Source organism: Sapajus apella, unplaced genomic scaffold, assembly GCF_009761245.1.
Source record: "Sapajus apella isolate SASKATOON/1434 unplaced genomic scaffold, GSC_monkey_1.0 scaffold23, whole genome shotgun sequence".
NCBI classification, from domain to species: domain Eukaryota; kingdom Metazoa; phylum Chordata; class Mammalia; order Primates; family Cebidae; genus Sapajus; species Sapajus apella.
This window is the reverse complement of record NW_022436963.1, coordinates 21,412,483-21,437,488: the sequence shown is the minus strand read 5'-3', so window position 1 is coordinate 21,437,488 and position 25,006 is coordinate 21,412,483.

The following is a 25,006-nucleotide window of genomic DNA, read 5'->3' as shown; positions in this document are numbered from 1 at the left end:
AGTCAACATTGGAAATAAGAGGTTAAAGGATGGTAGCTACAGCAACAAGAGAAAAAAAAATCCTAAGAAGACAGAACATAAAGGAATGCGTGATCAAGTAAGAAAGGCTGAGTGAGACTGAGAGAAGAATAAAAATGACTTTAAGTTTTTCAGGCTGAATGGCCAAGGAAAGATAACAGCATTTATAAACTAGAGAACGCAGGAGACCCTATTACTTACAGTAACATCAACTAACATTTGTTAAGAACTTACCTGGTGCCAGACACTGCTAAGTGCCCTGTTACCTCATTTAATTCTCACTCTAATGCTACTAATGAGCTATTTCAAGTTAATTCCTCTAAGAGGTGAGCTCAGTTTGGGGCACTGGGTCTGAGATGACACCTGGACATCCATTAGAAGAGCGGACAGAAACTGCAGCTTGCAACCAGAACGAGGGTGGAGGGAGGTGTCCTGGTCATTTATATGGGACTTAACCTAGAAATGGCTTACTAGCTTGGAACACCAGGTGCAGGGGAGTCCTTTCAACATTGTAAATTAATTGCACCAGTCAGCCTGTTTATGTGAGAGTTCTAACAAAGAAAAAACAAAACACAAATCTGAAGTGAGGCTCTGGTAATAGTCCTCATGTCTCCAAACACATTTTTTTCTCTTTTGAATTCTGTGTGTTTGAGTTAAAGAAGAAAGTCATTCTAAAATATCTGCTTAGTTGTCTTACATTGCTATGTCTTTTGCTTTGAATATTTGTGCAATGAAAGAGAAAGCCACACTCAAAAATTCACGTTTATCTAAACAATGGCGATTTCCATTCTTAGATCATTCATCAGATCTATCAATTCTGAATTCACTAATGCCATACTTCTCTTTGTCTGCACATACAGTAGTGACATAGTAATTTAATTGTGAATTTACTGTACCAAATCTCATGAGGTTTCCCCAAAATCTTACACTAATGCCATTTTGTTCCATTAACTTTTATAATCTCCTGGCACTTGATAAATTCTGAATTGTGCCATTATCTGAATATGACAGTCTTCTGTGAATAGAATCAAATGCAACTTGATTTCTCTAATACCTCACTAATAGTCTAGATAAAGGGCAGGGGTGCAAATTAGCTGACAATTTTTAGAAACAAAACAGCTATGCTTTATTCTATCATTTATGTAAACATGCTGCTTAGAAAGGCTAAATAGATGAATTATACATTTTAACATGGTGAAAATGCACATCTCTTACAAGATTTTGTGTGTGCAGACTTTGTTGTTTTATTTTCATCAATAGTACCTTGAATTTTCTTCCTTATCTATCATAAAGTACAGTGAGGTGTCAAGAGCTATGTGGAATTCTTAAGTCTAAAATAGATTGAATAAATTGGATTTGTGGGGGTGGTAAAATCCAGGGTCTGATTATCAGGTGGCCCATAGTCTTGTTCTGATAAGAAAGAAACAGAAAACACACATTTCTCCCCTTGAAGTCCCAGGATGTGATAAGCTGTACATAAGCCCTAGCGGTACACCAGTATTAGCTCATCCACCAGTGCCAATTACTTTGCAGGACGAAGTTTTGACTGGGCCAGGTAGGTGGGTTGACATCAGCAGGAAATCATGCATTGGAGAGAAAAAATATAGAAGGAAGAGTGATGGAAATAAACATAATGTTACAGAAGCAATTTCTGAAAAATAAAATGAGATTCATGGGCACACAATCTTCAGAGCTCATGCTTTGAAGAATTCATGTTTTGTCTAAGAAGAGAAAAGCTTTAATTTGGGGATCTTAATCTTCTCAGGTTTCATATCACCATAGGGTTGTTATGCATATTGTTATCAACAGAAATAAAGTAAAATTATTGAAAATGTGTAAAATGTTGACTTGCCCTACTTTAAAAGTAACTGCCTTCTCCTTTCACTTATAAGTACATAAAATTATATTTAATGAGTTGTCTGTAATTTATTTTCATTCATTTTAATCATTCACATTCTGTATAATAAATGTCTATTTATATTATTTTGTATATAAATTTAAATGATTTGTTCAGATTCATTTGGAATGTTTTATTGAGATGTGAGGTAATTACAACATTGAAATAACCACTCACTATTATTTACTGTTATTTTTGTATTTAATTAAAAACTAAAAACATCTTCTCCCTTATACTTGACTTGGCTATTTTTAAATCAACAGCAATGCCTCAAATAGCATAATACTACAGGATATAATTATCAAGCAAAGTATATAAACAACGATTTTTATGTTGGAAATATAAACGAAAGAATGGTTGAATTAATAGATAAGCAAATATTGGATTTTCCCTCTTCTTCCATTATTTTCTGATAATGTCTCTTACCTGTAAAAGACCTCAGGAAACCTAAAACTGTATTAAATGGTATTATATAAAGACAAATATAGATATACAATAAAGATAAAGATAGCTTGTCTGAATATGCCATTTAATATTAGTAGCTCATTTCACTTTTCATGTACATCAGATTACTGATATGTTCTCAAAGTTTTACAACTAATTATAGAAAAAGATATGTGGGTTTTGAAAGGTTTAGAAACTATAAGTTCATCGTTAAGATTTTAAAATATAGCTTTAAAAATGAAAAAATATTTAGAGATATTAATATTATTGGTTATTTCTTTGTTCACTTTTGAAGTTTCTCTTAAAGTTTATATATTTTTTCTGAATTGGGTGTGTGATCAGTTAATATTAACTAGATAATTTATACACTTATTTAAAGATTATTTGTTCTTTTTTTTGAGACAGAGTTAATAGTCCTTTTTTACATTGGAATCAAGTTATCTGACTGTCTTTTTAGACTTAGCTTATTTTTCTTCCTGAATTGTTAACCCTTAACTATCTAGCAACTATTTCTTGTAAATTATTTCAAATTCTGCCATACCAATACTTGGTGGGTATATGAATTATATTCAGGTGTTTTTCTGATAATTTACAAAGCAAAAAGATGAAAATCTTTAACCAAAATATTTCCATTTATTCAATTAGACACCTTTCATTTCAATAAAGTTTTGAGAAACATCAATTAAGCAAAACAGAGATAAAATGACTTTTTAATTCTCTAAAAATTTTAAAAAGTAATATCTTTAATTTTATTGTGTGATTTTTCTTTAGTCCCAGATAATATGTCTAAGTGAATTTCATGAAATATGCCAGAATTCATATTCTCATTTTTCTCTGAAAGCATTTTCTAGTTTCTCTGGGATATTGTAATCACTTGAACATTTTCTGTTAAAACAGAAAAATTTCTGTGTGGAAGTTACATTTTCAGTAATTTACACCCTGAATTTTTTCTATAATACAATATTTTTACAATAATCCTGCACAAATTCTTAGAGTTGATATACATGAGTGAGTTGCTACTAATTGATTAATGCAACCTGACACTAACTGAGCTCCAAACCTCTCTCACACCGCTCACCAATTCAAAAGTGTTTTGAAAAATGAAGTGAAATAGCAGCAAAATAGCATTGCCAATAATTGTCTCACAGATAGTATTTTAGAGTTTTTGGAATAAAAAAATTCATAAAGGCAAATGTTAATAGAGCTTCTAAAAACTAAGAAGTTTTTAAAGATATATGGTTAATCCTTTACTTTTATTCAGAAAGTTTCTCCTGTCACACTTGAGTTCTATCCTTTTTTTTTTACCTTAATTCTAAATCCTTCAGAAAGTTTACTGCTACTCTTATTTTCATATGATGAGTAACCATGATTAACTATATGAAGTAATTGAATGGCTAAAATTTGGTACTGTATTGCTAACCAGTTGATTTCTTTTCTTTCAATATTTAAGAGAGTTGCACCACTGGCTTCCAGCTTGCATGAGTTCTGATGAGATGGCTACTGTGCATCGTCATTTGTCTTTTTTATTCTATATATAATGTGTCATTTTCTCTCAAGTTACTTTTAAGATTTTTCTTGTTAGTGTGAGTTTTAAGTAATTTGATATTTTTTGGTGTAGTTTTCTTTCTGCTTCTTGAGCTTGCATTTCATTGAGCTTCTTTAATCTGTGTGTTTATAATTTTCATCAAATGTGGAAAACAATTCAGCCATTATTTCCTCAAGTGTTTTTTTCCCCGTCTGCTCACTCCATCTCTCTCTGGGCCCCAATTACTCATATGTTATACTGTTTAAAGTTGTTCACCAACTCACTGCTGCCCAATTCTTTTTTTCAGTCATTTTAAAAATTTGGATAATGTTTTATTTTGGATAATGCGTATTGCAAGGTTTTCAGGGTTACTCATATTTTCTTCAGCAGTCCTTAATTGTTATTTCTTAATCCAGTTCATTTTGGTTTTGCATCTCAGAAATTGTATTGTCATCTCTACAAGTTCAAATTGGTGTTTTTATAGATCTTCCATGTTTCTCCTCATGTCCAGGCTTTCCTCTGCCTTTTGGGACATACATAGCTCTGTTTGCTGTCTTTAGGTTCCTGTCTACTATCTACTAATTCTGTCACCTTGTCATTTCTGGGTGTGTTTCTAATCATTGATTCTTTTTTGCCCCCTCACTTACTACAGATTGTGTTGTCTAACTTCTTTGGGTACCTGGCAATTTTTGATTGGATGTCTGACTGATATGGTTGGGCTGTGTCCTCATCCATAAAAACTTATCTTGACTTGTAGCTTCCATAATTCACGCATGCTGTGGGAGGGTCACAGTGGGAGATATAAATCATGGGGGCAGGCCTTTCCCATGCTATTCTTGTGATAGTGAATAAATCTCACAAGATTTGATGGTTTTATAAAGGGGAGTTTCCCTGCACAAGCTGTCTTCTCTTGTCTGCCACCATGTGAGATGTGCCTTTTACCTTCCACTATGATTGTGAGACCTCTCCAGCCGTATGGAACTGTGAGTTTATTAAACCTCTTTCTTTTGTGAATTGCCCAGTCTCAGGTATGTCTTTATCAGCAGTATGAAAATGGACTAATACACAGACATTGTCATTTTATATTGTCTTGTTCTGGAGAATTTTTTTATTTCTTTAAATATGTTTTACCTTTGTTCTGGGAAGTGTTATTTGGAAATTTTTTTCTCCTTTCATGGCTTGCTTCCAAACTTGGTTAGGCTGATTCAAAGGCAAATTCCCCCCCCCCCCCCCACTAGAATGATATCTGAGGACTTACTCAATTCCCAGTGCATGAAGTCTTTTTATTCTGCCTAATGGGAACACAAGTGCTTCTCACCCTGTGTGAGCCCTGACTTTAGTTCTTCCTTTTCCTTTCTGGTAGTCTTTCCAGGACTCTGAAGTTTCCTCAGTGAATGCACTGATTCGTATTTAGCTGAAGACTTGGTCGTTTGCTCTCCTTGCAACCTTCTCTTCAGTACACAGACATATGAATTCTACCTGCTTCGGCTTCCCTGAGTTCTGACTTCTGTCTCCTCTGCTCTGGCAGATTACCAGAATCTGTCTAGATTTCCCAACCCTGTAAAACCTCTCTGGGCAGCAAGCTGGGCAATCACAGGGCTCATCTTGCTTTCCTTCCTCAGAGATCACTGTCCTTCGCAGCTTGTTGTCTAATGTCTGACTACTACGTATTAAATGTTTGCCTGTTTGTTTTTTCATTTGTTTATGGTGGAAAAGCAAATCTGGTTCTTCTTATTCCACTGTGTCTAGAAGCAGAAGTTCCTCATAATATATTTGATAGATGTGAATGTTAGTATTAATTATTATCATCATCCAGCCAGACACGATGCCTCACTTCTGTAATCCTAGCACTCTGGGAGGCTGAGGTGGTTGGATCACTAACCCCATCTCTACTGAAATTACAAAAATTAGCTGGGCCTGGTGGCACACACCTGTAATCCCAGCTACTCAGGTGACTGAGGCCTGAGAATCACTTAAGTCCGTGAGGCGGAGATTGCAGTGAACTAAGATCACACCACTGCACTCCAGCCTGGATGACAAAGTGAGGCTCCATATAAAAAAAAAAAAAAAAGTTATCATTATCATCATCATCAAACATGTACAGTGATGCCTGAAAGGCATAAAACATGACAGCCTTGCTATCATGATGTAACCTATATGTCCATAGAATATCTATTTATTGGCTAATTAAATAACAAGAATAAAGGAAAGATAATCATATATAAGAGAAAAATATATACAAAATTTGGGAAAAGGGGAGGAAGAATACATGGAAGAATTAAAAACTCCGGTAACACTCTTTAGCTCTTCCAAGTGTCTGCTTAGAATATAAGACATGACCACTGAACTGAAATTCATGCCTAGGGCTATGGACCTCAGTGCCGTTAAGTCAAAATGAAAGTTCACTTTGCCACAGATTGGGAAGGAAGGCTGCACAACAATAATAATCACCAACACTTAAAGTATTTACTTTGTCCTAGCAATTGTTCAAACCACTTAACATTTAGTACTCATTCACTCCTACAATAATACTATGAGATGGATATTATTATTAATTTCCACTTAATAGATTGGAACACTACAGCACAGAGTGGTTGAACAACTTGACTCCAAAGTCAGACCACTAATAAGTGGCATAGCTGGAATGTGAAACCCATCAATTGCAGCCTATGTTAAGAATCTGCACCAATTTGCAAATGTTACACTCTGGAGGGTAAATAAGGAAGGCAGAAAGAATGGTAGAAGGAAGGGAGGGAGGAAAGGAGAATGGAGGGAAGGAAGGAGCTAAGAGAGTACATTAAAAACAAGAATAGAAATCCCCCCCCCCCCAATTCAGAACCACTCTGCAGTTGTGCTGATCCCAAGATCAGGCTTTGGCTGAAATAAAATCAATTTTACTAGAGTTCTGAGAGTGGTTCTAGGAAAGAAAGAGTGAAAGATGAGATAAAATAAAGTGTAACAATCAACTGGATTGTAAATATGTGAATAAACACAGTTCAACAGAGAAAAGGTGTCTAGATCTAGAAGGGCTTTATCAGTTATGTTAGGGCTATCCAGGCTATGCTGGGTGGCAGCAGTAGCCTGGTAGTTCAGACAAGCCTTCCTTTATTTTAACAGGGATGTGATTTACAATCTGAAATACCTACTAGTTTTCTTCAAGGACTAGTCCTTTGTTTTTATAAACATCTATTTATAAAGGGTAAAGGTTGATGTTATGCAGGTGCAGTAGTAGCCACACACATTTTATTCATTTGAAAGAGGGTGTTGTAGGTGGAGGGACGGATAGAGTAATAGTAGAATTTGAAAAGAGCAAATTGCAAAGGAAGTAAATGTCTCAAAATTTCTCACCATATAAGGGACTACATTACTGTTCTAATAAAATGTTTTAATATATTTTCCTCTCTCACAGCATCAATTAGAGATGCTTTTGAGTTGATTATTTCTTTTGAAATGTAAATGAACACTTGAAAGTTGAGCCTTAACCAATCTTTCTGCAGTAACTTTTGTCAGCTAATCAGTTCCACACCTAGTTGAGACACATACAGCTCGCATGGGTGACTGGAACAGAAAATGAAATACACGTATGTACTTAAAGTGTGCCTCAACAGAGAAGCAACTCATTTGGGTAAGTCAGTTCTTTACTGTGCAGGATGTTTCTTGCATAACAGAATGGTTAATCCCCCAGGTTCCTGTCCCCAATATACCAATAATGTTTCCCAGTCACTACGCAACATCAAGTACTCTTTCTGAGAATCACTGCCTGAATCACCAAGAGAAACAAAGAGCATCAAAAATCGCCTTATTTTACAATTGGCCCTTCCACAACTAACACGCCATGGAACTATCTCATCTGCAGATAAACTATCTCATCTCCAGAGCTAAGGGCCACTCTAAGACCAGTTTTCCCACATTTCACTAAAGGTGAATCTGGTTTCAGCTTTCAGTATCCAATGCCTTTTCTTCCTAATCTTACCTTTTTTTTTTTTTTTTTGGCCATTCACATATTCACCTTCCAACTCATCATGGAGAAGAAAGTAAAGGAACGGAGAGGGGAAGAGAGGAGAAATATTCCCTCTATCACCTGTTTATGTTATCATGACGCTGCGCTTTCCCTATGTCAGGAAACAGTTTCTGCCACTGGCCTTTCTCTTGTTCAAGATCTTCTGAAAAATAGTGAAATGAATTACATTGCACATCAACAAGCATTGTTCTTTATCACATTCTTATTATCATATCATAATAAAAGGGTTGCATTCAGTTTTGGCTGGCTAAATGGGAAATTTAAGTTACATTAACTCTGTACTTTGATGGCACCCAGAAATAGTCAAACAAATTTGGAGAAAGCTGGATGGAACAGATTACTTTAATGCATAGCTTTACAAAGCCTTTACTATGTGAATATGTATTAGGATCTCAGTGGAAGGGGATGGGACAATTTCAGTGTTTCTCAAATATATTTGACCATGGAGTCAAACTTCTCATGTATGACTAGAACAACAAACAAGAAACTAAAGATTCTGGTGTTCGGGCTACTTAAGCAATGGTAATACAGATCTTCAGGGCTGCTGATCTGGTCCCCAGGCAGTGCATAACTTTTGAGAGTGGGTGGTGCCACTTGTATGAACTGCAATGTGAATGGGGCACTCTGTCAGTCTTACAACCACTAGGAGATCTCTGTCTCTCTGTCTCTCTCTCTGTCTCTCTCTCTGGGTGTGTGTGTGTATGAATAGATAGATAGATAGACAGACAGACAGACAGACAGACAGACAGACAGATAGATAGATAGATAGATAGATAGATAGATAGATAGATGTGAAGGGATCTGTTACAGGGATTTGACCTTCCACAATTTGGGGAGCTGGTCAAACAACCCCTGTGGGGTACTCATCTTTCTTTCTGACTCTGGAGCTTCAAGCTGGCAAAGAAGGGGGACAGGAAGGGAAGAATGCATTTAAAGTGGAGATGGCATGGACAGGCTGGAATCCATGAGCCTGAACTAGAACCCATGAGTTTGGACTGGAGCTGTGTCAGTTCTCCTGCCTCCAGCCCTTATGAAGTAGACATCATGCAGGAAGACCTGGTGCCCTTCTTCCTGGAAATAAACATATGGTGAGCTCGAGGGATGGAGAAGCTGAAGGAGGCTCCAGGAAGAAAATGGGCAGTTGCAGATGAACTGTGGCCTCATAACAATAAGATGAGCCAGCAGAAAAGGAACAAGGTGAAGGAGCTACAAAAAGGGCTGCCCCAGTCTTCCTGGTGTAATAAAACAATACAGCAGCTGCTACACTTGTCTTTCAAATCTCCCACAGAAATCTATTTTGCAGCTATCCCTAACTGGAAACATACAAGGAAAGACATTCTAGGAAACAGTGCAACCTCACCAGGTTGCTTCATTTCAAAGCCATCTCACACAGCTTGGAGTTCTGCAGCATGCAGCCTGCATGACCACTTGTACCAGCTTATGACATGAATCAGGCAACTACTGTGACATTCCCACTTAGGTAAGGTTTGCAAAGAGGAAGCACACAGTGATGTAAGAGAACATCCTAGTGTCACCATGCTAATTCAGAGAAGCTGACAATTCAGAGAAATGAGTTGGTAATGTAGAAAATTTTCCTTATAATGGTATGAACTTAGGATCACTAAGGCCTGCCACTTAGTATGAAATGAACACATTCATTTTACCTTTCACAATGACAAAAAATCTTGGATTAATTTTATATTTTCCTTAACTTCAAAGAAGATTAATGAAAGAAAGGACAGCTTTTCTTTTTCTTCTTCTTAGGTCCTATGCATTTTAGAGGAGATTCACAATTCAAGATAAAGAGCTTTGTATTTTTTATTTATCAAAGAAGCAAAGAAATGCCATTTTCAATCTAATTTGTGGAAGGGAAAGTTTCCTTTTATCATCTCTGCTTACCTTTTCCCCATATTCAACCATTGTCTTCTTTTTCTTAATCTTTGCTCCCTAAAATTTTCTCATGACTTCTCCAGAAATCTCATTTTTTCCCCTTAGAATTTGTATAATATTAACAACTGTGTATTCTTAGATTACTGTAGCATTACCTGTGTAGGTCCTGTGTGGTTTTAACTTTATTAATTTTATAATTTAGGGACACACTGATATTCTTTTCTAATTAGTCTCTATGGCTCTTCAAAGAATTATTTTATCTCAGATAACATCAAATAAAACTGCTTACAATTTTTTATTTGCTTTATAGTTCTTTAAAGGATACAAAGACATCATTTGTGAATAGCTGATCAAATGTTAGAATTTCTTTTTGGATCCAAAAGTCCTGTTAAACTGAGATTGTATTTGAAGTTCAATTTATTTAAATATCCTGCTTTAAGACTGACCCATGAGAGATGGTCTAGAGAAAAGACTGATCGAGATAACATAGTTTTTTCTTTCCCTCCTGGGTTAAAAAATAAAATGTACTTTTCACTGATGTAGGTAGAAGATCAAGTACTATACGAAAGAAATCATGGTTGTCCGTCCTATTTGGTGGAGGAGATCTTGGAACTACAAAAGCAAAGACACAGTCAAGAAGATGACAAAGAACTCAACAATTAGGAGACTAAGAGGAAAATGACTACATATAGACAAACGATGTCCCTCCCCTCAAAAGGAAAACATTTTGAGATGCTAAAATTTAGGATAAATTTTACTGACATATTATATTGATTAAAGAGCACTTTGCTTTAAGCATCATCATACCTCAATCAATAGTATCTACTGGTTTACACAATTATTTCACATAATTAAAAATTTAGCAAAAGGTACTGTACTGTGAGGGTCCAATAAATCAATATTTTCTTATTACTAAATAATTTTAAAGTAATTTCTAATACACACTTAGTGTAGCAAATTTTTGAAGGATAAACAATATTTTATATTGTTACAGTTACTATTATCCAAATATTCCAAAACACCTAGGTTTTTAATTAGAAAGCAGTGCTTTTATTTCTGTAATTTGTTTGTAAAGTAAAATAAATTGAGCTTGCAAATGTACTAAGAGCTCAAGATCTTTAAAAAAATAATACTCCACATTTACAGGAAGATGATATACTTTTTCATCTCTACACTACAATTTTGAGAGGATAAGAAATAGTGTCTGGTCTACTGTCTCTAGTTTTATGAATTTTTTTCCCTTTGGAGAGTTTTCCAGCATATTTTAGTTATGCAAATGCCTTATGGTAATCAAATGCTAAGAAAGCTCTATCTGGATGTCAACTAGTAGGTAAAGTTGATCCTCTGAGATAAAATTAACTTTTTAGGGTAATGAAGAATATTTTTTCTCTTGCATTTTCTAATGATAGTTTTGTTTATTTTGGGAATCTTCTCTGTAAAAATTTTATTTTGAAAATACTAAAACCATAAAAACATAAAATTACAAACTTATACACAAATTTTCATAGCTTTATTTGTAATGGCCACAATGGGAAGCCACTCAAATATCCATTAACAGAGGAGTAGATGAAGAAATTGTGGTATATTAATACAATGGAATACAATAAAAATAAGTGAACTATTGATTCACACAACAGTGTGGTTGAATCTCCAGATCACTGTGTTGAATAAAAGAATTCAAGCAAAAAGAATACGTACTGTATAATTCCATTTATATTCAATCTAGAAAACGCAAATGAATTCATAGGAAAAAAAAGATTAGTGTTTGCCTGGAAATAGGGATGGAGGGAAGGATTATGAAGGGAAGAGGAAACTTTAAAGGGATGCAGATGTTTATCTTGATTATAGTGATTGTTTTCTGGATATATAGGTATGTCAAAACTAGGCACATGCCTTGTGTCGTGTATTGGCCTGGATCCTGGGTCATTTCTACTTCAATTATACCTCAATAAAGTTGCAAAATCAAAAATCACTCATAATAAACATAATTGCTAAGTCTTTACTGGGTGTTTCTGACTTGTCCAGGTTATTTTCCAAGCTCTTTACTTTCGTTAATTTATTTAACACTGTCTCCCTCCCCAACAACTCTGAAGTAGATACCATTATTATCTCCAATCTACAGATAAGGAAACAGACACAATGAGGTTGCCTACTTTACTTTCCCCCACCTGCAAAATTTGTCTACTTTCTCACATCCAAGCAGGCCACCCTAGCTGACTTTAGACTCCACAGCCAACCTAACTAGGTAAATGCTAACTGATTGCACCCTAATTCCAGATTTTGGGAGAGGACTGACTTGGCCAGCTTAAATGATCCATTTCTGACACTGTCTGCTGTTGGGAAGGAACAGGTGGCCTGGTGGTGCTCAATCACCTCTGTGAGTATAACGGTTATCTTTTAAGAAGAATTCAATTCTAAATAGGATTATTTAGGTGCCAACTACATTGGCAAACTCATATTGCAGGTCTTGGAGAAAAGAGGGGACTTGAAATGAAAGTATAGAGTAAGGCTATGTGTTCAGATCAACAGAACATATGATGTTATTATTTTTCCATAACTGATTTTAATTTAGCATTTGAGCTCACATAACTGCTGATGGTAGAAAACAAACTTGCAAATGCAACCTCTCAATCTCTTCTGGCTTAAAGAGAGCCTTTCAGGGCAATATAATTCCACCTTGCTTTGATCCTGGGTAGCACACCTACTACACGGTAATCTACTGTCATTGCTGGTGGTCTTCACTTAAGTAGAGCACTTTCTGCTAGCCTTTGTGATGATCCCTTTCCCCACTGTTTCTTCTCCCAATGTCTAAAACCTTGCATTGCCTCTTGCTTACACCATGTGTGTAGTAACCACTAATGGCATCTCTAACTGTCATCAGGAGCTCTGTTCCTGTTTGCTGGCCCTCAGCACTTCTCTCAAACTTGAAGAGAGTTTGGGATTCTCTACATGTGTCCCTATAATATATTGATATCAAATCTTTCCTCCTACATGCCTTCATCTGCCATTGATACTCAGACACCATGTTAGATGCAGAGATTTTCTATAAGCCTTGAAATTTACTAATGTATTTCTAGGAAACTAGACAACAGTCTATTCTGTTCTAGTGTTTCCGCAGATTATCTGGGGCTTTTAATGTCCCATTTTTTCCAGGATTATTTGAGCCAATAATGCACCAAGTCTTTTTTAAAATAACCATCGAATATCTGAACGATAGTCACACATCTTTTTCAAATTTCCTTTCTACTGACTTGTAAAAATTTAATTTGGTGGGATGGTTAGCTCAAACAATACTTTTAAGCAAATTTGTATTCTTATTTACCGTATGATTTATGGCTTAAATGGAATCTCAACTCTTTGGTACTTATCATAAAAAAGACCTACTTTGAAAACTACTGATCCTTCTAAAACTTAAAATACAGTGAAATTTGAATCTCAAAGCTTAGCCACTCTTTGTTCTAGGCTGTGTCTGCCCTTCACAGGAGGACAGAGAGAAGGCTATCTCTACTGTATGATTGATTGGAAAGATAGGGGTAAAAACATTTCAAGCCGGGCGCGGTGGCTCAAGCCTGTAATCCCAGCACTTTGGGAGGCCGAGGCGGGTGGATCACGAGGTCAAGAGATCCAGACCATCCTGGTCAACATGGTGAAACCCGTCTCTACTAAAAATACAAAAAATTAGCTGGGCATGGTGGTGCGTGCCTGTAATCCCAGCTACTAAGGAGGCTGAGGCAGGAGAATTGCCTGAACCCAGGGGGCGGAGGTTGCGGTGAGCCGAGATCGCGCCATTGCACTCCAGCCTGGGTAACATGAGTGAAACTCCGTCTCAAAAAAAAAAAAAAAAATTTCAAAAATTCCTCTGCTTTTGGTCATGATGGAATAAACTGGACTTGCATTATTCATACATACTTATAAAACCAGACAAAATAAATGAAGAAGCTGTTTCAAGTATAACAAGACTGTGATTAAGAGTAGGGACACACAGAAGATGAACTACATGTTTGCTCCAGTTCTTGGTTTGGCTGTCCTTTTCCTAACATAGTACAGGAAGTTGGAACTCAAATTCAGTGGCATACTTGCTGAGCTAAGGCAGCAAAGATAGGAGTTTGGGTTGTTGAAGTGGCTGGAATTTGCAGTATAGGGTTATGAAGAGGAGGGAATTCTGTAAGGTAGAGAAGATGTGGAGCTCACCACAGCTGGTCTTGGCTAAGGGATTAACTGTGCATACAAAGGATGAGACTTGAATAAATCTGGCAAAAAAGTAGCTTTTGTGAGACTTAGCACTGAACATAAGTATCACAGCTAATACAGTGCTAGGAGACATTCTGGCTCAGCCAGAGAGGAGATATTTCCTTATGCACTTTGGGCATTTAGTTGAAACCTAAAAAAGAACAGGCTTTGGACATAATTACCAGGTTCTAAGCATGAACTACATCCTAACACAAAAAGACTGAAAACGACCCATTATCAGAAAAAATAAAATCAAACCTGGAAGAATCAAAAACTTGTACCACTAATTTAACTGCTTGCTATGATGAAATTCTACACACTCTGAAAAGAATATAGCATTGTCCATGTTCTCTACCATGTATCATTTACAATGTCCAGCATACAACTAAAAATATTAGATGTTTGAAGAATTAAGAAAATATAACTCACTACCAAGAAAAGAAGCAGTCAATAGAAGACCCAGATGTTGGAATTGCCAGAAAGTGATTTTAAACTAGGTATAATAAATAAGACCAAGAAATTAAAGGAAAAGATAGTGATAATATATGGGAGATAGAGAGTATCATCTAAGAAGTAAGAACTACACACAAAAAACTGAATGTGAATTCTCGCACTGAAAGTGTATTTAAAATGAAAAATATACTAGATTGCCTTAATAACAGATTGGCAACTGCAAAAGAAAGGATTAGTGACCTTGAAGACAAATCTACAGGAATTATTCAGTCTGAAAAACAGAGAAAAGAGACTGGGGGAAAAAAAATGAGGAGAAGCTCTATGACCTGTGTGAAAATATCACATGCTCTAACATATATGTAATTGGAATGCTACAGGCAGAAATACAGAGAATGGGGAAAAAAAGCAATATCTGAAGAAATGAAGGGCCAAATGTTCTAAAGTTGGTGAAAAACATTCACTTACTAAACCCAGAATTTCAGCAAAACCCAAGCAGACTAAAAATACAGAGAAAATTACATCTAAGTACATTATAGTCACATTGCTGAAAGAAAGAAAAAGAAAAAACTGTTAAAGAGGCCAGAGAAGAGAAAAAGACACTTTAGAGAGGAACAATGATAACAATGATGTTTTTTGAAAAGAGAAAGAAAGAGAGAGAGAAACCTGTCAATCAAGAATTCTATATTCAGCATAAATATCCTTCACAAATGATAGTAAACTGAAGATATTTTTACACAAATAAAGGCTTAAGAGAGTTTGTCACCAGCATACCCACGTTACAAGAATTGCTGAAAAGATTATTTAGGCTAAAGAGGAATGATATCAGAAGAAAGTTCAGTTCTACTAGATGTAATGAAGAAAACTAGAAATGGTAACTTTGAAGATAACCATTGGCCTCGTGTGGTGGCTCATTCCTGTAATCCCAGCACTTTGGAAGGCTGAGGCAGGTGGATTGCCTGAGGTCAAGAGTTTGAGACCACTGTGGCCGACATGGTGAAACCCAGTCTCTACTAAAAACATATAAAAACTAGACTGGTGTGGTGGCATGTGCTTGTAATCCCAGATACTCGGGAGGCTGAGACAGTGGAATTGCTTGAACCAGGCAGCTGGAAGTTGCAGTGAGCCAAGATTGCATCACTACATTCCAGCCTGGTTGACAGAGAGAGACTCCGTCTCAAAAAAAAAAAAAAAAAAAGAAAAAAGAAACCAAGTAAGTAAGCGTTAAACAATTTTTTCCTCCTAATTTATTTTTTAAGATAGTGAACTGAACAGTGTGTTTGTATATGTGTGTATATATTCATATACATACGGTCAGACAGACATACCTTTAAGATATTGCAGGTTCAGTTCTAGACTGCTACAATAGAGTGAATAAAGCAAGTCACAATAAAGCAAGTCACATCAATTTTTTGGTTTTTAAAAAAAGCCAGTGTGTATAAAAGTTACATTTACACTGTATTGTAGTCTACTAAATGCACAATAACATTATGTCTAAAAATGTACTTGTCTTAATAAAAAATGTTTTATTGGTATAAATTACCTTGACACATGAAACTAACACATTCTGTTGGAAAAAATGGTGCCAATAGACCTGACTAATGCAAGGTTGGCACAAACCTTCAATTTGTAAAACAAACAAAAAATGCAGTGTCTGCAAAATACAATACAGCAAAATGCATTAAAAAAAAGTATGCTTGTAAGCCTGTATATGTACACACACATATATGATGCTTGTGGGATTATAGCACGTGTAGATGTGAAATATATGAAAATAATAGTACAAAAAGGAGAGTATGTAAATGAAATTATATAGTTAAAAATCTGTTACCCATAATATGAAGTGGAGCAACATATATACTTTGTGAACTATATTAAGGATGCATATTGTAATCCCCAGAGGAACCAGGAATTTTCGTAATACACCTACTAGCAAGTTTTATTCACATGTTTATCTTTAAACGATTTCTCAATGCCAGCCAAGGTCTCAGATTTAAAAAAGCAGGTATAAAAATAATTTGGTCAAGATAAGCACTCTTTTTAATGACCTGGCATGAAACAAGGATAAAATTTAATGCATTTTATAACATTGAGTGTTATTTTTCATACCTAAACTTTTGGTGAGATCTAACATCTCATAAATCCTTGAACTGGCATGCCTTGTGGTGTTAGTTGTAGCCTTCTCCTGGGAGAACCTATGTTACAAATATGGAATTTTCCTCTTGTTTTATTTACCATTACCTTTGATACCTTAGACCAGTGTTGATTTACACCATGTGTATTTTCATATCAATACCAAAAATTCCAAAAAGAATTTTTTAAATGTAAAATATTTGATAGTATATATGTCATTAAAATGGCTATTTAATTTTTTTATCTAAGTATAATAAGTAGTAGAGATTCCATTCTGTAGCCGAAAACATACTTTTAAAGGAGCAGTACACCTTCTTATATCATTTGTATTGGATCTAATCCACAAATCTTTCAGAGAGCTCTACAAATTATAGTCCTCAAATACAGTAATCTGAGTTGATGACATATCTACACATTAATTTCATGTTCTTACATTATATATATATAATTCTATTGTTTTAAATACATTGAAAAGTAATAATGTGATATTTTTAAGGCCAAAAAACCCTCATATGATAGCAACTGATTATTCGTTTGTTCAAAAGGCTTTAGATTCCGGCATTTAATTCTATTTTAACAGGAAAAACAACATGAAATGTGTGATGATCTTTCAGGTTTTCTGTTAGCAAATATTATCTTCTGCTGGGTAGTTTGCCCTTAAAGATTCTATTTCTGGATCAGATTTTGATTTGGAATTAGAAATACTGAGGCTTGAGTCAAAATAAAAGAAACAGAATTATAAAAAGAAGCATAGATTCACAGTATATCTATTTTTAAAAGAAAGCAGACCTTAATAAGAAACCTTGAACCTTAGGCCACATCCCTGTTTATAAATTGTTTAGTTCATTATTTTAAATGGGTACAATGAACAATGAACACTCTTTGCACAGGGGGTTATTTAAAGATGTATTTGCTCTCCTTGGATTCTAATGAGATTTGCCTGATGTCCGAGGCTGGCCTGTCACTTTTAAGCTTTAGGTTGGACCTCTGTGGTTTCCCAGTCTGTCTTGCATGAAGTTCCCCTTATTTCTGTTTACTCCCAGCCATCAACTGTGGGTTTGCTTCATTCATTCCAAGGCCCAGCCCAGCTCAAGAGACTAAATTCTTAGTCCAAACCAGACTCCATTACCCAGATGGGAATTCTGAGGGCCCAAGGATATCACTAGGTGGATGAATAAATGGGTTAAATGTTGGTATCATTGTGGAATACCCTTAATGTCCAACAACGATAAGTGATGTAAAGTTGATCCAGGGAAAAGTACTTGCTGTCTGTTCTTACCATACTTCTAAAGAAGTGGATGACAGAAATGGAATATTATGCTAATTAATATCTACAGCTCTCATAAGGAATGATTGCAGCAATAAAATTTAAAGTAAGTTTGTCTAACTTTGAAAAATGGTGCTGTTCAGAATGAAAGAAAATTCTATATAGAAAACTTGGGAAATGTTATACTCCCTTAAGAACAAAAGCCAGTTCAAAGGGCAAAGGCAAAATCAAATGGCAGTTAGAGGCCAAACAGAGAAAAGTAATAAAGAAAAACAACAGAAAGATTCCAAGAGTTAGGACCAACCACATATTGAAAATGCAACAGATAAATTGGATATTAGTCACACTATCCTCATAAATCTTTCCTCCTCACAACAAACACTTGCACAGGGATTCTCTTCTAGTACTTGAACTTAAATAATTAGATCATAGTAATTGGAAAAGTCAGGCATGTGGAAAGCATTTATAAGTCAAGAATTATGAAAGGATAAACTGTAATCAAAGAATAATCCATAATCTCCAAAATGAGAAATTCAGACAAGAATTTAAATAGTGGATTGCTCTTGGGACAGAAAATTAAAAACTGTTTAGTTGGACATAAGTATACAAGTATATAAGAATGAACACAGAATCTTAGAAAGGCTTCAAAAGGAACCTAGAAGCATCACAGGTTTCTGGGTAGGAGTGGATTCTCTGCCTTAGAAAGCACATGGAAAGAAGAGATTTCATGACTTGTAACCTTACAGAGATCCAAATCCATTTTGGAATTTTAAAATATATATATTTCTGTTGGGAAATAATATTGATAATCATATGGTCAAATATTAAAATAAACCTGAAAATAAAGTAGGAGGGCTAGTATCTTCAGCTGTGTCCCTGGCTCTTTTTCTCCAAGTTCTTAATCGTCTTTTCTCATCTATTTATTTTCGCCTTTGGTTTTCTTTATCTCTTGTGTTGTTTCTGTTCGCTTAAAGATCACTGTGATTATTGTTTTTCTTTTCTTTTCTTTTTTTTTGAGACTGAGTTTCGCTCTTGTTACCCAGGCTGGAGTGCAATGGCATAAACTCGGCTCACTGCAACCTCCGCCTCCTGGGTTCAAGCAATTCTCCTGCCTCAGCCTCCCGAGTAGCTGGGACTACAGGCACGCGCCACCGTGATCGGCTAATTTTTTTGTATGTTTAGTAGAGACAGGGTTCACCATGTTTTTCTTTTTCTTTTTTTTTGGAACATCTTTCTATCTGCAGAAGAAGGAATGCTTTTTTTTTTTTTCTTTTTTGTAGACATGAGCCACTGTACCTGGCCCAGTTTAGTTCTTATTAGTTCTGTTAAGTTTTTTTTTTTTTTTTTCTTTCAGAGGAAGAAAGAGAGAAAAAAAGAAAGAGAAAGAATAAAAAAAAGAAAAAAAAAGAATAAAAGAGAGGAAGAAAGAGGAAAAGGAAGAGGGAGAGAGAACAGGGGTGTTGCTTTATTGCCTGGCGTAGAATGCAGTCTAAAAATGGGCATGCCTTAATTGTGTTTAATAATAGAGACATTAAAAAAAATGAGGGAAGAAAATAATTAACAAGCAGCCAAACAATATTTCATTTAAACCTATAAATAGGTGTGATGTGGTACTGATAAGAGTGTATATTTTGTGTATTTAAAGTGGAGAGTTCTATAAATGTTAATTAAGTCTTCTTGTTCCGGATTTGAGTTCAAGTCCTGGATATTGATGTTAACTTTCTGTCTCAGTGATCGGTCTAATATTGATGTTGAAGTCTCCCACTATTATTGTGTGGGAGTCCAAGCCTCTTTATAAGTCTTATATATCTGGGTATTCCTGTATTGGGTGCGTATATATCTAGGATCTTTAGCTCTTCTTGTTACATTGATCCTTTTATTATGTGATATCCTTCTTTGCTTCTTTTGATCTTTGTTGCTTTAACGTCTATTTTATCAGCAAAAATTGCAACTCCTGCTTTCTATTTATTTATTTATTTTTGCTCTCCATTTGGTTGGTAAATTTTTCTCCATCCCTTTGTTTTGAATCTTTGTGTATCCTTGCATGTGAGATGGATCTGGATGTAGCATACCAATGGGTCTTGGCTTTTTTTGCCTGTCTGTGTCTTTGGATTGGGGGATTTAGTCGATTTAAATTTAGAATTACTAACAATATATGTGAATTTGATACTGCCATTTAATGTTAGCTGGCTGTTTTGCCCATTAGTTGATGCAAGTTCTTAATTATGTTGATGTTCTTTATTTTTTGGTATTTTTTAGAAAGGCTGATACTGGTTGTTCCTTTCTATTTGTAGTGGTTCTTTCAGAAGCTCTTGTAAAGCAGGCCTGGTGGTGATGAAATCTCTGAGTGCTTGGTTGTTCACAAAAGATTTTATTTTTCCTTCGCTTATGAAGCTTAGTTTGGCTGGATGTAAAATTCTGGGTTGAAAGTTCTTTTCTTTAAGGATGTTGAATATTGGCCTCCACTCTCTTCTGTCTTGCAGGGTTTCTGCTGAGAGATCTGCTGTGAGTCTGACAGGCTTCCCTTTATGGGTAACCTGACCTTTCTTTCTGGCTGCCCTCAGTATTTTCTCTTTCATTTCAACCCTGGTGAATCTGGCGATTATGTGTCTTGAGGTTGGTCTTCTTGAGGAATATCTTTGTGGTGTTCTCTGTATTACCTGGAGTTGAATATTATCCCGCCTTGCTAGGTTGGGAAAGTTTTCCTGAATAATATCCTGAAGCGTATTTTCCAGCTTGGATTGATTCTCTTTGTCACATTCAGGTACACCTATCAAACGTAGATTAGGTCTTTTCACATAGTCCCATATTTCTTGGAGACTTTGCTCGTTCTTTTTTATCCTTTTTTCTCTAATCTTGTCTTTTTGTTTTATTTCACCATGTTTTTCAAATGTCTTTCTGGTCCCACTAATATGTAAAGTTTAGATAATTTGTTTTTCCAAAGGACAGTGATTAAACTAGTAAGGGAATTAGATTAGGTTTCCAAATGTATGAGAAAGTGACATAAAACACTAAATGCATGGAGAAGAGACAGATTAAGGGAATTTGGTAATTATATGTATTCTACAACTTTGGAACAAAGGAAAGCACTGTGATCAGTTTTTGACATGCTGATTATTAGTTTATTAAGGATTATTAATTTGCGGGCTATCATGATAAACACAAAGACAAATACATAAAATACTGAGAGGCTGGGCCTTAGTTGGCAGCGGGCGGGGAAGGGGTGGTTATAGTTTTGCCAGGAAGATAAGAAAGGTTTACAGAGGATTAAAATGGAGACTGATCATATCAAAAGTCCCAAAAAGATCAGAGAAGAGCAAGATCAGCTCCAGATAAGAGAGATCAAGAAGCCTTCAAGGTAGGAGTGGAGATGGAAATGTTTCTAGGAGTATTGATAACAGAGGCAAGACCCTTGAAGGAACAGCCACAGTGCAATTAAGTTGGAGTAAAATGTTAGGAACCTCCAAGAAATCTTAAGTCTTTGTGAGCCACAGTTTGAAAATTGCGGTGTAGAATCTGACCAGTCAAGGGCTGCCTTGGCCATCTAAGAAATCTGAAATTTATCTTACTCATAATGGGAGAAACAAAGTTATTTTAGTATGAGAACTGGCTGATGAAGGTAGTTTTAAAAGATTATATAGAGTGGGAGCAAAATACAAAAACAAATGAAGTTGGGGAAGGAGGTGAAATGGATACAGGCAATCTGATAATGGACAATTGTCCGGGTAAAGACACTGGAGGAGGACAAAAGCCACCTTGGGACAAAAAATAAATATTATTTTCCTTGATGAGAAAAATGCAACTTTTAGAAATGGTGGGCTATTTATCATCATGTGTACTCAACAGTTGTGCTTTCCATTTTTAATCTTCCATTAAAAACACTATTATCCTTGTTTCTTTTCCTTTGTTTTTCCTTTGAGACAGGGTCTTGCTTTGTTGCCCGGGCAGAAGTGCAGTGGCTCAATCATGGCTCCCTGCAGCCTCAACCTCCCAGGTTTAAGGGACTGTCCCACCTTAGCCTCTCAGGTAGCTAGGACTACAGACATACTCACATGACCAGCTAATTTAAAACATTAAAAAAAAAATTGTGGAGATGGGATCTCACTATGTTGCCCACACTGGTCTGGAATTCCTGGCCTCAAGCAATCCATTTCCTGCCTCAGCCTCCTCAATGTGCTGGGACTACAGGCGTAAGCCGCAATGCCTGGCAAAATCAGTATTATCCTTACCTAAGAATTTAATGACATATTATCTTTGGAATGTTATTTCGAAGTCCCTTTGGAATATCTACAGATGATCAAAAAAATTTGAAATGTTTTCTGGTTTTTTATAAACTATTAGGTGGAAAAAACACTCAGTTTTCAAACTATCAATTACAGGATGAATTTCCAGAGTGTAGCTCTAAAGGTTTCCCTTTTATCTTTTAACCCAAATAGCCTGTGTATACGTTTCAATACATTTTTTTCTACATCTTTTAATATTAACCTTAAGTAATGAATGACGGGGATGGAAGAAACTTGGTCCAGTTGAAAATAATTCATTATTTTTTTCCTATTTTGCAGAATGTCATTTTAAATAAGTGTTAGCCTGGAGAAGGTTTTTATTGTTTTCAACCACAGGCTTTATATTACCTTAAAAAAAAAAAAAAAAAAAAAACTCTCAGCCGCAAGTTGGATGCTTCTGGCAGCAATACAAATCTAGCACCACCCAGGGAGGGAGTGTGTTTGCGTCTTCTCTCATTTCTGTCAGGATAGAGGAATGCTGGACATCCAGAGACAAGGGAGGCTGCAGTTCGCTGCTCCCCAGTCCCACACCTTGGGCCTCCCTTTGGAACACACAGGTAAGTACCTTGTGGTGCTGATTCAAGCAGTGTACTACTTCATTGCGAGCAAGCCATGAAAGTCAAGTGCACTGTACTGAAGGTGCATAATAGGTCTCGTCAACACCTTCAGGGAGCTCAACTTGGCCTGGCTTAGATCATAAGGTTCTTCATTCCCACCCAATAAATTCCTGAAAAGATGCTTTTGTGTTTTATTGTTATTTGTCTCTTTGCATATCACTTTGCAGCATGCTTTACTATAGGTATGCGAAATACTAAAACAGCCACTGAATATTTGTTTGTTACAAATCCATGGCTAGTTGTTAATCTGTTATTCTTTCACATTCAGAAACTGTAAGGTCTTATAACAATCTTTGTTGCTGGACAAGGAAACATAAAGCTTAGTTTTCAATGTCAATGTTTTAAAGTAACACAGATGAATAAAATGTTAAGACTTAACATTGGACAGTGAACTAAAAGACTATAGAGATAAAATTTTCCCATAATATGGCAGTAGTTTCTAAATATAAAACTCAATGTTATAAATTTGGGCTCTTAATGAATTTTTTATATCACAAATTCTGTTTCCACTTAGATGTCAGAAACTGAGCTGGAAAAGATAAAAGTAAGAACAGCTGAGCATTTTGAAAATGATAAAAATAACATTTCTTGGTTGAAAGAAGGTAAGTTTTCTTGCTCTTGATTTTCTATTGGTGTGAAAATTTTGCTTTTGTTTTTAAGCAAGAAATAGAATGGGAGAAGGAGGAAAAATGTCCTGGCAGTTCAAATAGTAGTACTTCTGATTTTCACTTTTTTTTCCCCAAATACACACATGGGCTAAGCGGTTGTTTGAAGATCTTTATTATTAAAATGCTTCTTATGGTCCCTGTGTTGCGGGAAACATAGATTACTTTGTTGGTAAGACTTAATATGCATTTTCTACTCAGATGTATATTACCTGTGAGGTCTTTGCAGTGCTGTGGGTTTTTCTCCTTTATAGCCAAGAAGACTAAATAATTTAAGGACAAGTATTTTTAAATAATAATCACAGCAAGGAATGCTTGCTATGGGAAAATATGTCTACAAATAGAATGACCATTCACTGCAATTAGAGAAGCCACCTTCCCAGGGGAGAATGCTGTCGGCCATGGCACTGCATGCGTAAAATGGTTGCTTGAAATACACCCACAAATCAATATGTTCTCCTATAATGAGTACAGATTTGTGCACTTTTGAAAATACATCTAAACCTGTGATTATTTACTAGAAGGCATGGTTTTATAATTTTTTGATTTTATGATGACTTTTAATGTCTCATAAAGGAAACATTTGGTATTTTATCTAAATAGTTATGCTGTGTCTTTTTCAGCATTTAATGACTTTATTAAATTGTAAAGAGACAATTCTTAAGTAGTTGACATTTTTAAAAATTGCTTTATAAGGTCATAGGAAACTCTAATAAATATGCCAAGTAACTTAGGCAATGTCAAAATAATGGTAATAATAATATTAATGTTGACAATGTTTATTGACATTTATTGATGATTTTGCTGAATCATCATGACAACCCTGTGAAGCAGCTATTATCCTTAATTTACCAATAAGAAAATAGAGCCTTAAAGAGTTCTAGTAACTTGCCTTAAATTACAAAATTAGGAAGCGCCAGAGCTGGATTCAATGCCAGGTTGTGTGATTCTACAGCATGTGAATTTAACCACCACTTCATTATATTCCAAAGGAAAAAATGTTTAAGTTACTTGTCAGAACATGATCTGTGCTCAAAAATGTTTTCCTGCAGTGCTGAAATCAACACCTCCAACTCCATCAAACCTTCATATCCACTCTTGTCCTTAATCTCACCCTATCCCCACCCTTATTTAAAAATACACTCATGGCCAAGTGCAGTGGCTCACAACTCCAGCACTTTGGGAGGCTGAGACTGGTGGATCACTTGAGGCCAGTGTTCGCGTCCAGCCTGGCCAACATGGTGAAGCTGTGTCTCTACTAACAATACAAAAATCAGTCTGATGTGGTGGCACATGCCTGTAGTCTCAGCTACTCAGGAAGCTGAGGCGGGAGAATCTCTTGAACTCCGGAGGTGAAGATTGCAGTAAGTTGAGATTGCACCACTGCACTTCAGCCTGGGTGACAAAGCAAGACTCTGTCTCAACAATATAATAATAAATAAAATTTAAAAATGATAAAAATATACTTATTTAAAAGAAAAAAAGATAATTTTTTCTGCCCAATTGCCCAGCAACCGATTTTAATAGTAGGACATCATCTATTTAAGAGACTCTACTTCAGGACAA